General features: G+C 37.7%; 1 protein-coding gene across 2 annotated transcripts in view; it reads right to left on the bottom strand.

The window, feature by feature from the left end:
* LOC123679138 (zwei Ig domain protein zig-8-like) overlaps positions 1-15,249 on the bottom strand; it is a 520,657-nt gene that overhangs the window by 24,360 nt on the left and 481,048 nt on the right. The window lies entirely within an intron of this gene.

Here is a 15,249-nt window from a genome sequence, read left to right as displayed (position 1 = left end):
TAACTTTCCGGCCATCATCGTTTTTGAAGAAGTACGGACCAATGATTCCACCAGCCCATAAAGCGCACCAAACAGTCAGTTTTTCTGGAAGTACCGGTGTTTCGACATACACTTGAGGATTAACTTCACTCTAAATGCGGCAGTTTTGTTTGTTGACGTAGCCATTCAACCAGAAGTGCGCTTCATCGCTAAACAAAATAAAATGGACGTAGTGCGCGATACGTATTCCTCACAGAACCATTATTTTCGAAATGAAATTGCACTATTTGCAAGCGTTGTTCAGGCATGAGTCTATTCATGATGAATTTCCAAACCAAACTGAGAATAAATCACTTGACAGCTGTTGAATCGGTCGTCATCTCGAACAGTAATGCCAACTTAAAGTTATATTTTTCGAAAAAAACACCCGTTACATTCAATATCGAATTGAGAGTTGAAAAAAATCCAAAGTTGAATTCAAATATATTATCGAAAAAACATCCACGATAATCACGCTTTAAAAAAAAAACAGCAGTAACACCGGTTACTCCCTCTAACCACACGAATCTGGTCCTTCGAGCTGGATTGCACTGAAGGAAAAATTCGAAAGGGCGAGCGCCCTTTTCACAATTTGAAAATGTTGATCTGGCGTTTAATGATTCATGATTGATTGCCAAACCTAACTGAACAGAAACGTCAAAGCAGTTTGACATTCTTAACTGTCAAACCATATAAGTACAACAACCATTCCATGCAGCTAAAAAACATTCAATATAGAAATTCAAAGAGTTGAAAAAAATCCGGAGTTGAATTCAAATATATTATCGAAAATTATAAACATCCATGACAATCGCGCTCAAAAAAACAGCAGTAACACCGGTTACTCCCTCTAACCACATTCATTTCTGAGCCAGCGTTACAAACGACTGTAATCCCATCAAATCCGACGTGACTTTCCGACCAACGTTCCTAACCTACGAATCTGGTCCTTCGAGCCGGATCGCACTGGAGGGAAAAAGATCGAGAGGGCGAGCGCCCGACCCATTCCGATCCTTGGGTATAAATCGCGAAGTGGGAAATATCATGTGCGGATTTGCCCAAAATCTACATTGCGGCCATTCCTCATTCTACTCTCGATAGACCATAATTTAGAGCCGAAACCCTCGCAGCATCCCCGGAGAGTCGCACACGCAGAGGATACTTGCACGTTTCTGCGATGGGAAACATCTGAGATCACTTTCAGTTGTTCGGATTCTGGTCTCTGTGCTCTCGATTGAGGTTCGGGGAAAATGAACGGAATATCTCATTGTTTGGGATTGTGTGTGGGAATGGTAGCGGCTACAATGGTGGAAAAAGAAGAAAAAAAAACATTTTATGTACCTCCACATCTTGAGAAAAACAATGCTGAACTTTGAACTATATATTTCCTCAACACGAAGTATCATAACATAAAATATCACTTTACCTGTGATGTTCTACCAAGGTTTCAGTCTCATTCTACATTCTATTGTAGGGTGAAAATAATACATAAGACACATGAGACTATCAGAGGAGGTTTATTTACAGAATAACCAACTTGTGCACTTATTTATTTTCTTTTTTCAATGCAACATTAGAATTCTTGATATCAATTACATAGGCCTACAACTTTGCTTCCGCCGTTTTTTTTCAAAATTCGAGGCTTCATTGTAAAAAATTGGTTATACATTTATAATTCAAAGTATTAACCATCGCTGGCCACTACTTTCTCCCATCTTTTGGGCAGCGTACAAATCCCGCGTTGGAAACACTGGTCATCTATTGAAGCGATCCACGAATCGATCCAATTTTTAATTCTTCATAAGACCGGAAGTGCTGGTCAGCTAGGCAGTGTCCCATTGATCGAAACAAATGATAGCCCGAGGGAGCAACATCTGGAGAATACGGTGGGTGGAGTAGGACTTCCCATTTAAACGTTTCCTAGTATGTCTTGACCACTTCCACAACATCAGGTCAAGCATTGTCATGCTGTGAAATCACTTTGTCATTTGTTGTATTGCGGCTGTTTGTCTTTCAATGCTCGGCCCAAAGGCATTAATTGCGTTCGATAACAATCGCCTGTGATTCTTTCAGTCAGTTTTAACAACTCATTATACACTGCTGGTCCCTCTAAATACTGAGCATGACCTCTGAACCGTGAATATTCGGTTTGGCCGTAGACGTGGAAGCATGGCCGGGATACCCCCATGATTTTCTGCGCTTGGGATTATCGTAATGAACCAATTTTTTCGTTTCCACTCACAATGCGATGCAGAAATCGCTTCCGTATTTGCCTTGCAAGCAACTGTTAACTAGCAAAAAGAGGCCGTTCAATATCTGTCGGTTTTTTCTCGTACGACACCCAATTTCCTTCTTTCTGAATCATTCCTATGACTTTCAGGCGTTTTGAAATGGCTGGTTGCGTCACTATCCTGTCTATTCTTGTTGCGTTTGACAGGAGTCTTGATCAAGTAGTGCCTCCGAATCAAAATCACTGTTCTTGAAGCGTTGAAATCCCTCTCGGCACGTTCTTTCACTAATAGCGGCCTCACCATAGATATTTAAGAGCATTCGAGCCTCAGCTGCAGATCTTTTCACATTAAAGCAAAAAATTAAAACATCCCGCAAATGAAGAGAATTTGGCTCGTAAGCTGACCTGTTCAATCGAGAATAACTTCACAAAGCAGGTACAAATCGACTAATATTTCGATGGCGTTATGTTTACAAATACCTTAGCTTATTCGACTACAACTTACCGCTACAACCATCTAATGAAAAACGACGGAAGCAAAGTTGTACACCTATAACATTCGCCTAGACCGGCACATCGAGAATTTCTCAAGATCTGATTGCTGATATCATTATTCCGAAAAAAAGAGTACCTCGAAGATTTTTTCTCCAAGTCTTATATTGATCGAGATGCTTTCAGTGAGCATCGAATTTGGGATACCCCGAACTGTTATTCGTGGAGCACCCTGTTTAATACAAAGAAAAAGGGAAGAAAGTTTACCTAGAAAAGACATAACGCTTGTTCCTTACGTGACGATTTATTCAGGTTATTCAAACCGAAAACAGCGTTGACAAAAAAATCCATAGAAAATAAAACTGACATAGAAATATCGAACCTTCGCGTGAGATTTGTGAAGTGCTGCTCGTATGATTTCATTTGTAAATCATCCGATTCCGGAGGTGATTTTCACCCCATTCTCGCGGAATCTATCGGAACGGCCGAAATGAAATGTTTGAAATTCCAGCCATTTGTTCGGACGGTAGACAGATATTCGTTTCTGTTCAATTTTCTAAAATGCATATAACGACCGAGTGGGGGTCAATTTATTTTTCCCTAATGGCGTTCGATATCGCGAACGTCGCCTAGACGATAGGTAAGAAATTTTCAGAGAAATCGCCCGGTTCGGAGCGTCGTAAAAGTTTTCTTAACGAAATGGAGGTCCGGAAAATGCAGGGAATGTAAGATGTAGACTCCACGTTCCCTATCAACCTGGAAAATGTCGTGAAAATGATGGGGGACATTGATGCGCTATCCATTGACGAAAAAAAAAAATGGATCGGTGTGATTTGATGATGAAAATGCAAGATTTATATTTGATAGCTCATAATAATAATAATAATAGTTTATTCACCATTTTCGACAAACTGAATTTGTATAGGATTCTCAGTAATTATCAGGAAAAACCAAATCTCAAGACAAAAAAACAAAAACAAAAATTATACTCAAACAAGAAATTGAATCAGACAATATTTGAATTGAAATACTCATTTTTGCTGTAGGAGCATCTCTCAACTAGGAATGATTTCACTTGTTTCCTTAGAATTTTTGCGTTCCAAAACCTTCAGCCTATCAGGTAGACGATTGGAAAGGTTAGGTCCGCTGTATGAAGGAGACTGCTGAAATTTGGATGGGTCAACTAATCCCAAAACTGTCAAAAAAGTTTTTGTAGTACGTAATATTATCTTTCTAACGTCATCTAGTCGAACCTGATCGGACTTATAAAACGCGAGATACAGATAATTAAGCCATTTTAAGGAAAAATAATGGATTTCTTTTTACCACACCTAAAATTACTTACTTATGTGGTGTCTCTTCACTTAGCCGAAAGGCTTGCGTTGATCATCAGAATCATAGAAAATTGAAGAAGAATATCGGAAAAGAAATACCCATGATTCGCATTGAGCTTTGCTTTTGCGAGTATACAGGGTGTCACAAGATTAAAAAGAATTGATTCGGATGTATCTTCATAACCTCAAAATAGGACAAAGAACTTCTATTGCATGAACAGCGAATAAAACCTTCTTTTCAACGAATATTTTTTAATGATAGTATTCGAATGCTGGGTAATAAAATAAGGATTGCAGATTTAGCCCTCTGAGGATAAGAGGGATTTGTATGAAATTGTGTAATTGGTGCCTTTTAATTTAAAAAATACATCCGAAAAATTTCTTTGCGTTTTCAATTTTGAATTTTTTTTCATGTACCGTAATTCATTTGAAAAGTTGCAAAGAAGTTAGATGAATTGAATATTCGCACCGAATATATGTGAATTGTAGTGCTCCAGCAATGAAAAATCTCAAGGTGGCAGAGACAATAGCACACACAAGCATCAGACATCCAAACAATATATTACATAACCCACCAAATCAATCCTGGTTGAAGACCCAGGATTGGACCAATTCAGCAAAATCTTTATGAAAATATGAAGGTTAAGGTGTCTGAAAATACTGGCGTGTCCACTAATTACCTTTTGATTGACATAATTCTGGTGACTGGATAATGGCATTGAGAGAATAATAAGGTAGCCGAAATTCTTTAATTATTTTGCCTAAGAACTAGAATATCTTCTTTCTAAGGAAACGATTCTTTGTATCTGAAGCACCAGTCTCATTTCCCATCTAGACAATAGGACGTTATTACTCAGCAAAGGTTTTTGCCACCCTTGCACCCGATAGTCCAAGTTGGCCTCATTGGTCCGATTCAGGAAATTTGCCCTTTCATATATTTGTTAAGTATACCCTTCTGATTGAACTAAATCTGTATATGTATCTCAATTTTTTCCGTAAAATTCCGAAAAGTTTTCAATTTATAATATTTTACTAGATTAAACTAAGGCTGCTTTATACCTTGATATTGTTGATTCGCCTATGCATGGACACGCAGCACGCTGCGATAATTTGTCACATTCATCATTTGGGAAATGATAAATTCATCACACAAAATCACTACCATTTGATTTATGTCATCGCTTACTGAATACGTTATATTAACACAGCATGGAATGATCAATTATATTGAATAGTTGTTTCAAATTGGCAGTTCCAACAAAACAACATCAACTTATTGAGGAATGATCGAACGAGTGCGAAAATCATTCGAAGAATAAATATTATTTTTACTTTAATTATTAAACTCGATTGTAGCCTTGGAGACCATAAATAAGCCTGATTTTTTCTTATATTTTAGCAATTTACCTCGATGAAAACACTTCAGTTTCGCTTTGGTGCTTTCATTAGTATCTTTCGATGTCATTTTCGCAAAAAATAATAATAAGGTCATTTCATAAAGACAAGCTCTTGTGCTTTTACGTATGAACAATAGAAAAGCATGAATCAAATAATTAGCTACGTCGCATTCATAATGAATAAACCCCTATAATATATCCTTGGCACGAGATAAGAACATTTAGTTTATCTCTTTTGGACCCGCATGCCCACTTTCTCCCACATATATCAGTATACCGCTTAGTGAATTAGGAAATATAACGAAGGAGATGGATCGGCAACATTTTTGAGATAGAAGCATAATTAGAGGAACTAGGACGAAGACTAAACGCTGATTTATTACACCTACTCGAGAACTTGTCAGTCCATACCTTACTAGATAAATAGAACTAGGAAAATGATAAGCGATTATTTAATTCTTAAAGTTCGTATGTGGGAGCTTCAAAAGTTCTATCACGAACTACCTGATCCAAATATCTAAATACCGATGAGAACTGGATTTCCGATCGAGTAATTCAAATATAACTTAACAGAGAGAACTTGGAACTAGGAACATAACAGGCGGTGTCTTATTTCTCGTAGTTCATCGGTGGGAAGTGCATTTCCAAAAAGTCCTTTTACGAGTTAACAATTCCAATGTAACTTGACAAAAAAATTATGATTGACGTTTATTACTTTTGAAAGTTCGTTGCCCCAATGTCATTTTTGAAACAAGTCTTATAGCGAAATACTTATATCAAGCATTTAAATATAACTCAACAAGGAGCACTGGGAAGTAGGGTCAGGATAGGGGGTACTTACTTCTCGCAGTGGGAAGTGTAGTTCACTTGAGAACTATGTAGACAATCCAAACCCACTTGAACAAAGAGAACTGAGTATATTGTCAGAGGTGATTTAATTCTCGTAGTTCGTCGGTGGGAACTGCATTTCCGAAATTAATTCTATAGCAACCAACTTTTCCGGATATAAATTACCAAAAAGAACTGGTAACTAGGAACAGAATAGGCGGTGACTTATATACTTCTCGTAGTTCATCGGTGGAAAGTGGATTTACTTTTTGCAGTGCGAACTGTATTTCCGAGCTGGTTCGTGTGCGAACTATACAAGCCAAATCCACCTGAACAAAGAGAACTGAGAACATTGTTAGAGGTGACTTAATTTTCGTAGTTCGTCGGTGGGAACTGCATTTCTGATGAGTTCTATCGCATGAGTTCTATCGCAAACGACGCAAACTAACTATTCCGACTAGGAACAGAATAAGCGGTGACTCACTTCTCGTAGTTCATCAGTGGAAAGTGCATTTACTTCTTGCAGTGAGAACTGTATTTCTAATCAGTTTTTTTCCAGAACAGAGAGAACTGAGACAGTGTTGGCTATGATTTATTTCTCGTAGTTCGTCGGTGAAAAGTGAAATTCCAAACAAGTTCTATCGGGAACTGCCAAATCTAAATATAATTTAATAAAGAGATTTAGGAACAAACAACAGCATAGGCGGTCACTTATTTCTCGCAGTTCGTATATGAGATTTTCATTTTCCAGAAAGTTCGTTCCAATCCAAATCTAACTGAACACAGAAACCAATGAACAATGGCAATGACTTCTCGCAGTTCATTGGAACTACCGATCCGAAGGTAACCAACCGTAAGTAGTGAACTATAAAAATAATCTGAAGTGACTTAGTTCGAACTTTTCGATCCTACCATGAACTCACTTCCAGTTTAAAGAGACAGTTCACCATTAGCGAAAAATCCTTCCAAAACGGGATTCAAGCCAGCAAAAAAGAGGTGGAACTCTTCGGGATAGAAAGTTCGAAACCGAACAAACTTTTCAATCTTGCTGAGGTCCTTTTCCACGTATTGTTCTTCCATATTTCATATCGAATATGACGTGGCAATTAAATCGTCCATTTTTTTGGGCCGGGAAACATTTCAGCACTCCTCCTGACGTTCGAGCGTGTTCCATCAATGTTCCACTGAGAACTAGGATCAGAATAGGCGGTGACTTTCTTCTCATAGTTCTTTGGTGGAAAGTGCATTTACTTCTTGCAGTGGGAACTGTATTTCCAATCAGTTCTTTCCAGAACAGAGAGAACTGGGACAGTGTTGGTTATGATTTATTTCTCGTAGTTGGCCGGTAAGAACTGCAATTCCAAACAAGTTCTATCGGGAACTGCGAAATCTGAATATAATTTAATAAAGAGATTTAGGAACAAGAAACAGGATAGGCGGTCATTTTTTTCTCGCAGTTCGTCTATGAGATTTTCATTTTCCAGAAAGTTCGTTCCAATCCAAAGCTAACCGAACACAGAAACCAAAGAACAGGGTAGGCAATGACTTCTCGCAGTTCGTTGGAACTACCGATCCGAAGGTAACCAACCGTAAGTAGTGAACTATAAAAATAATCTGAAGTGATTTAGTTCGAACTTTTTAATCCTACCATGAACTCACTTCCAGTTCAAAGAGACAGTTCAGCATTAGCGAAAAATCCTTCCAAAACGGGATTCAAGCCAGCAAAAGTGAGGTGGAACTCTTCGGGATAGAAAGTTTGAAACCGAACAAACTTTTCAATCTTGCGGAGGAGCCGACATTAAGAATTTCTTTTTCCACATATTGTTTCCCCATATTTCATATCGAATATGACGTGGCAATTAAATCGTCTAATTTTTTTTGTGCCGGAAAATATTTCAGCACTCCTTCTGACGTTCGAACGTGTTCCATCAATTCATCCTTCCTAGACTTCCACCTTTGAACTCGGAGTTCTGGCTCGGAAAGTTTCCTTTTCTCGTGAGATCTAAATTGGAACTTGTCTGACTCGGGAGATGAAAGCGGAAACAAATTATTGTTATCCGCTACTTCAATAAGCCCGAATATTTCCCCGAGGTGGGGTAGGTCCCGAAACTGACGTAAAATCCATATTTCATCGGTAATTTATCCCTGTACCGTCTCGGGATCTCATTTATTTTTTTCCCCGTTCAATTATTTCGATCTCTCTGAATGAATAGCCGTCAGTCATTCGGCGGGTAGGATAATGATTGGTTTGTTTAGGTTTCTCGATTGGAAATAGATTCAGCGGATTTTGCAACAGGGTTTATTGCTTTCGCGTCAGTTCGTCTCTACTATGATATTAATATTTCTTCATTTGGTTCATCTTGTTGGAAAGCGAGTAGTGAGATGTAATGAATTTTTATGATAAATGCGCCAGGACTGTAGCTAGCCGTAGGGGGGGAACTCCCCTCTTCCCTTCCCTCGGTCGCTAGGGCCCTGAAATGCGCATTTATTATTGAATATTTTCATTAGGTATTAGGCCAATTGGAAAGACCCTGGTCTGATGCACAGATGGCGGTGCTAGTATTAAATCCATATGCTTTTTAGTTGGTACCAACCTTCAAACGATACGTCCCAAAATTTGACAGCAGTTCAACCATTAGTTTGTGGGGTATTGCGTTGTGAGTGTAGCTACTTCTGTTATATGAGAAAAGATGGAAAAAAAATATTGTGCTGATAAAAAATTTACTTCTTGAAGGGAGAAAATACAGTCGAAGCAAAATCTTGGCTTGATGAATTGTTTCCAGGGTCTGCACCAGGAAAATCAACCATCATTGATTGGTATGCTAAGTTTAAACGTGGTGAAATGGGCACCGAAGACGGCGAACGTAGTGGACGCCCAAAAGAGGCTGTCACTGACGAAAAAATCAAAAAGTCCACAAAATAATTTTGAATGACCGTAAAGTGAAGATATCATCTGAACGTTTTCTTCATATCATTCACGAATATTTGTACATGAGAAAGCTGTGTGCAAAATGGGCGCCACGCGAGCTCACAATCGATCAAAAGTGCAATGTTTAAGTGCAATAAACCTGAATTTTTGCGATGATATGTGACAATGGATGAAACATGGCCCAATCATTTCACTCCAGAGTCCAATCGATGGTCAGCTGAGTGGACTACACACGATGAACCGAATCCAAAGCGAGAAAAACACAACAGTCAGCTGGCAAAGTTATGGAATCATTATTCTGGTATGCGCAAGGTATAATATCCATTGATTACCTCCAAAAGAGCCAGACCATCAACATTTTAATATATGCGTTATTGGATCGTTTAAAGGATGAAATCGTTAAAAAACGGACCCATTTAAAAAAAAAAGTGCTGTTTCATCAAGACAATGCGCCGTGTCACAAATCAATGAAAACAATGACAACATTACATAACTTGGGCTACGAATTGCTTCTGTATCCACCGTATTCGCCATACCTGGCTCCCAGCGACTTTCTCCTGTTCTCAGACCTCGAAAAAATTGCTCGCTGGAAAAAAATTTAGCACCAATGAACAAGTAATCGCCAATACTGATGCCTTTTTTGAAGCGAAAAACAAACCGTACTACAAAAATGTTATCGAAAATTTGGAAGACCCCTATAATCGCTGTATCGCCCTCGAAGGCAATTATGTTGAATAATAAAATCGAATTTTGCCAAAAAAATGTGTTTTACTCTAGTAAACCGGGGACTTTTCAATTGGCCTCTTATTTTATGACCGAGTTTATTTGGAGAGTATTTTTGGAGGACGTGTGCAGTAGTATTAAAAACAAAGAAATAATAATATTCATGGTGTTCAACTATTGAACTACTACTCAATTGGTGGTGGCAATCATATTGAAGTTGCTGACTGAAGCAGTAAATGATGCTGGGTTATAAATAATAAACAAAATCCATTAGAGACATTATGGTCTTTCCGTTGACAAACTTTCCCTCAAATGAATCTTTAGGGGGCTTCATCCCCAAACGGTCAAAAGGTACGCTGAATTTAAACCTGGTCGCACTACCGAAGATGCTGAATTCGGTCGACCGAATTCGACAGTTTTTTTAAAAAACACCAAAAAAGTCCACGTGAGTGCAGAAATTGAGAAAAAACGTACTTAAATGCAAAAGATCAAATCTCTTTCCCCAAGACAATTGTTCCTTTTCACAAATCGATGAAAACCATGACCGATAAAATCGATTTTGACCTCGAAGACTCCATGAGTCAAGATGTGTCTCGGTTCAAAATATTCAAATATCAGATATTTTGCTAGCTAATTCTTTGCAAAAAGCGTCCAAAAATGAAAAGAATTCAGTGAAAATTTCAGAGCTTATAGTGAAATTTACACCTTTTTTTTCAGTTGCCATATTTCAAGGTGGAAAAATTATCATAAATATCGTGGAAGTCAAGTACCCAAGTTCAAACACAACTTCCTTTCATTTCAATAATTTTCGAACCACGTAAAATTATCCCTTCATTTTTCCTTCTACAAATTCCAGTAGTTGAAGCATGAGTCAATGAACCATTATCATCAGCAATTCAGTTCCAGGTATGGAATATAGCGTAACGCTCGAGGGTGTTTAGGAGGTTACAGAATTAATGATACTAAATTTCATAATTTCTACACTAATTAACATAATGTTTGAGTCTCGTTAGCGAGGCATAACTCTGGAGGCACAGCGATACTTCTTCATGATAATGCAATGCCGCTTCCCGTATTCTGTATCCATAGAAACAGACGGCATGGCCTAGGTTTGAATATGCAGAGGACGATTTATCATGAAACTTTAGCGATGAGTAATCTTTGGGAGCAATTATGAGGAATTCTGTACGAATAAGAAGTATCTTATTGAATTGTATTATCTGGTAGGCATATTTTTAACGAAACGCATCGTTTCCGATAATGGCTTTTGCCTTATTTTAACATTCGATTGATAATTAATTGAAGGTTTTGCAATAAGATATTTAGATCTAATCTTTTTTTAGGGTCGCTGGTCACTTGGGTCGTTGCAGGTACTTTTTCGTCGGTCTCGGGAACAGATGTGAAAATCTTGGCTCTTCTCGTTGTCGGTGCAAGTGTTGAATATATGTTGTAGTTGTAGATTGGTCTGAACTCAATTGAATTATTCGCCCTAAAATGCCGAGTTTTATGGGCATTCAGGCAGTTTTTCATTCGACCGTTAGCAAAGCCTTTCTACGGACCCCTTAGGGTTGTGGCTTTGACCATTCCAAGTTTTTACATCAAGTTCTGTTTTTAGCATTTTGGTTCGAAATTTAACTCAACTCGAATATTTTCGAGGGAATCGATAGATTCTCTACAAGGTGTTAAAACATAAGATCTCGGTGGCCAAATTTAATTAACTCTTCAAAAAGAACAAGGCCAGGAAACTATTCTTGCAAAATTTTGATTGTTTCGTTTCTTGTGTAGCTGAAACTTTCTGTTTCTCAATGTTATGGAAAATACGGTGTGATGTGGTAGTGGTAGTCGAGATAAATAGATCATAGATGTCATACAATAAGGATTTGTAAGCAAGACGCCATCGAAATATTACTCGATTTTGTATCTGCATCATAAAGTTATTTTCGATTAAACATGTCAGCTTTCTCGAGATTTTCATTTTCTGCTTTATTATGAAGAAATCTGTGGCTGAGGCTCATCGAATGCTCTCAAATACTTATGGTGAGGTCACTATTAGTGAAAAAATGTACCGAGAGTGGCTTCAACGCTTCAAGAAGAGAGAAGTTTTTCGGAGATTCAAAATTGGAGGCATTAATTGATCAAGACTCGTGTCAAACGCAACAAGAATTGGCAGGATCATTGGGAGTGACGGAACAAGCCATTTCAAAACGCCTGAAAGTCATGGGAATGATTCAGAAACAAGGAAATTGGGTGTCGTACGAGTTGAAGCCGAGAGATGTTGAACGGCGTTTGTTTGCTTGTGAACAGCTGCTTGCAACGCTTGCATTGTGACTGGACTCGAAAAATGGGTTCATTACGATAATCTCAAGCGCAGAAAATCATAGGGATATCCCGGCCATGCTTCTACGTCGCCGGCCAAAATTATTATTACCTTTTAAATCTCAAAAACTGGTCATAGCAAAGCCAATACTGTTTGTCATTATCACCTTGTGGATGAGCAATTTTTGTCGCGCAAAAGTGTTGCATTCAAAAAGTTAACCTACAAGAAATGTTACTTTTAAGAAATCTCATTTTTCATCTTCTACATCCTGTATCTCCAAACTAGTCATAGGATTGAGTTGGTCTGAAAGATTTTCTTGTCCAGGTCCATATTCTATGATACAAGAAAAATTCTGAAAAATTGATAATTTTTTAGTTAGGTTGCTGCCTGGTCCTTTGTTGAAAATAATCGCATAGTTTTTGAAATTGCATAATCCCTTCGATGCTTTTCACATTTTTCATGCAATTTGGAATGCTATTCTGGAAATAAATGTCTTGGAAACAAGCGGAAGTTAAAAAATGATTGGTCATTACCAAATGTACCTAAACCATGACAAAATGAATCCTGGAATAGAGACTTTTCACGAGAAATAAATCCCCTTTGCTGAAATTCCATATCCTCCTTTTAGATGTCAACCTCTCACCAATTCTATGATATTATTTCGATTCTTTGTCATATGGGAATCCGATTTTGTTATTAATTTCCTGCAGATACGGGGTTTTCAGTTGCCAGTTACGCTTTTCAGATCATCTTCGCAGCAAAAAGTGAGAACAAAGGAAGCCTCCATATAGGCATAATATGACAGCCAATTTCGCTATATCGATGATGTGAAATCTGATAAAGAAAATTATGTTTCCAACCACTCAGGTTCGACAGGGGATTTTCCTTTTCTGGTAAATGTCTTTGTATTTGAAGTTCGTAGAGGGAATTTAGCAGGAATTTTGGGATCCAATGTTGGAGAAATGAGGTCTGAAAAATATTTAGGGAATAAAAGAGGAATAGCTATTATTACAACTAGGGGAATAGGAATGGTATAATATTTCCTGAGATTGGCTAGTTACATCCCGAGGGTGAACCCCGAAGAATGAATAGACAACTGAGGGAAATATTCCCAGTATTTGTATTAATCTTTTCTTCCTGAAAATTATTGGATTCCGACATTCTGTTGAAATTTTACCAATGGATTATTTATGTTATTGAATTACATCTCTGGTTCTGACTAAGCGATCAACATAGAGTATTGAGTGTTGAAATATATATTCAACAAGATTGTAAAATTTCAACTCCAGCGAATTCGTAGTTTTGAATTTGTTTGTTGAACAATATTTTGAGCATTGTGTGGAACCCTTAGGCGTAATTTTCCCAATAACCGTGTACAGGGTGTCCCAAATTAGATGTTCACTGAAACCATCTCGAGAACCATGAGATTGAGAAAAAATCTTCAAGAAGCAAGGGTATCAGTAGGCAGATCATATCTTAATTCGTTCTTGAGTTACAGGCTTTTTCTGAAAAATTAATGTTTCAAACAGTTCACCATATCTTGGTTTCTGTTTGAGATATTCGAAAAAATTTGCAAGACGTTTGAAAGTCATGGGAATGATTCAGAAACAAATAAATTGGGTGCCCAATGTGTTGAAGCGGCGTTTGTTTGCTTGTGAACAGCTGCTTGCAATGCAAAGGCAGAAGGGATTTCCGCATAGCATTGTGACTGGAGACGAAAAATGGGTTTATTACGATAATCCCAAGTGCAGCAAATCATTGGGATATCCCGGCCATGCTTCCACGTCGACGGCCAAAACGAATATTCACGTTTCCGAGGTCATACTCCGTATTTGGTGGGACTAGCTCGGCGTAGTGTATTATGAGTTGTTAAAACTGACTGAAATAATCACAGGATATCGTTATCGAACGCAATTAATGCGTTTGAGCCGAGCATTGAAATACAAAAGGCCGCAATACAACGAGATACATGATAAAGTGATTTTACAGCATGACAATTCTAGACCCCATGTTGCGAAAGTGGTCAAGACATACTTGGAAACGTTGAAATGTGAAGTCCTACCCCACCCACTGTATTTTCCAGACGTTACTCCCTCGATATATTACTTGTTTCGATCAACGGCCTGGCTGACCAGCACCGGTCTTAAGAATAAGTAAAAAATTGGATCGCTTCAAAAGATGACCAGTTTTTTCAACGTGGAATTCGTACCCTGCACGAAAGATGAGAAAATAGTGGCCAGCGATGGATGATACTTTGAATCATAAATGTATAACCAGTTTTTTACAATTAAGCCTCGAATTTCAGAAAAAAAACGACGGAAGCAAAGTTGTACGTCTATGTAATTCAACTTTATTGAATAAAAATGACCTTTGATTACGAATATTGCAATGTTGTAGAGGGAAACTAACTAATTTCTTTAAAAAAAAAAAACAAGGTGAAGTTAAACCTTCCTTGGCTGAGAAAATCATTTTTCCTTCCATTCAATCAATCAGTGGTATTATTGTATGTTTGAAAAAACTATTTTCGCTTCAATGCAAAGTGGGGATATCTGGAATTTCCAAAGTAATCCAAAGAAGAGATATAGGATTGTTTTCAACCTTTCCCAGACATATTTAGAATTATACCGGGGTAGAAAGGAATAATATTGATGTATTATATGAGGATCAGAAGTGAGAAGGTACAATAAATTTTTATCGTCATTGCATATGTTTTTAATCCTTGAAAACAATTAAAATAAAGTATCTTCCAGCAAATAATAAAAAAACAAGTCTGAGAATGAAACAAACTGAATAATTCGAACCTACTTTCCATTTCTAGGAAACTCTCCCATTCCAGTAAACAAAATATACCTACATTTTTTATCAAGGAAATTTTCGAGCAGAAAACACAACTCAACAAACATTTACGAAATAGGCTTTTTCTCCATCCTCGTTGCGTTGCCCCCTTTTGCGAAATGAAAGACAAAGGAAGATTCCCAGAA

The sequence above is a fragment of the Harmonia axyridis genome, chromosome 1 (assembly GCF_914767665.1).
Source record: "Harmonia axyridis chromosome 1, icHarAxyr1.1, whole genome shotgun sequence".
Taxonomy (NCBI): Eukaryota; Metazoa; Arthropoda; class Insecta; order Coleoptera; family Coccinellidae; genus Harmonia; species Harmonia axyridis.
This window is presented reverse-complemented; position numbering and strand designations above follow the sequence as displayed.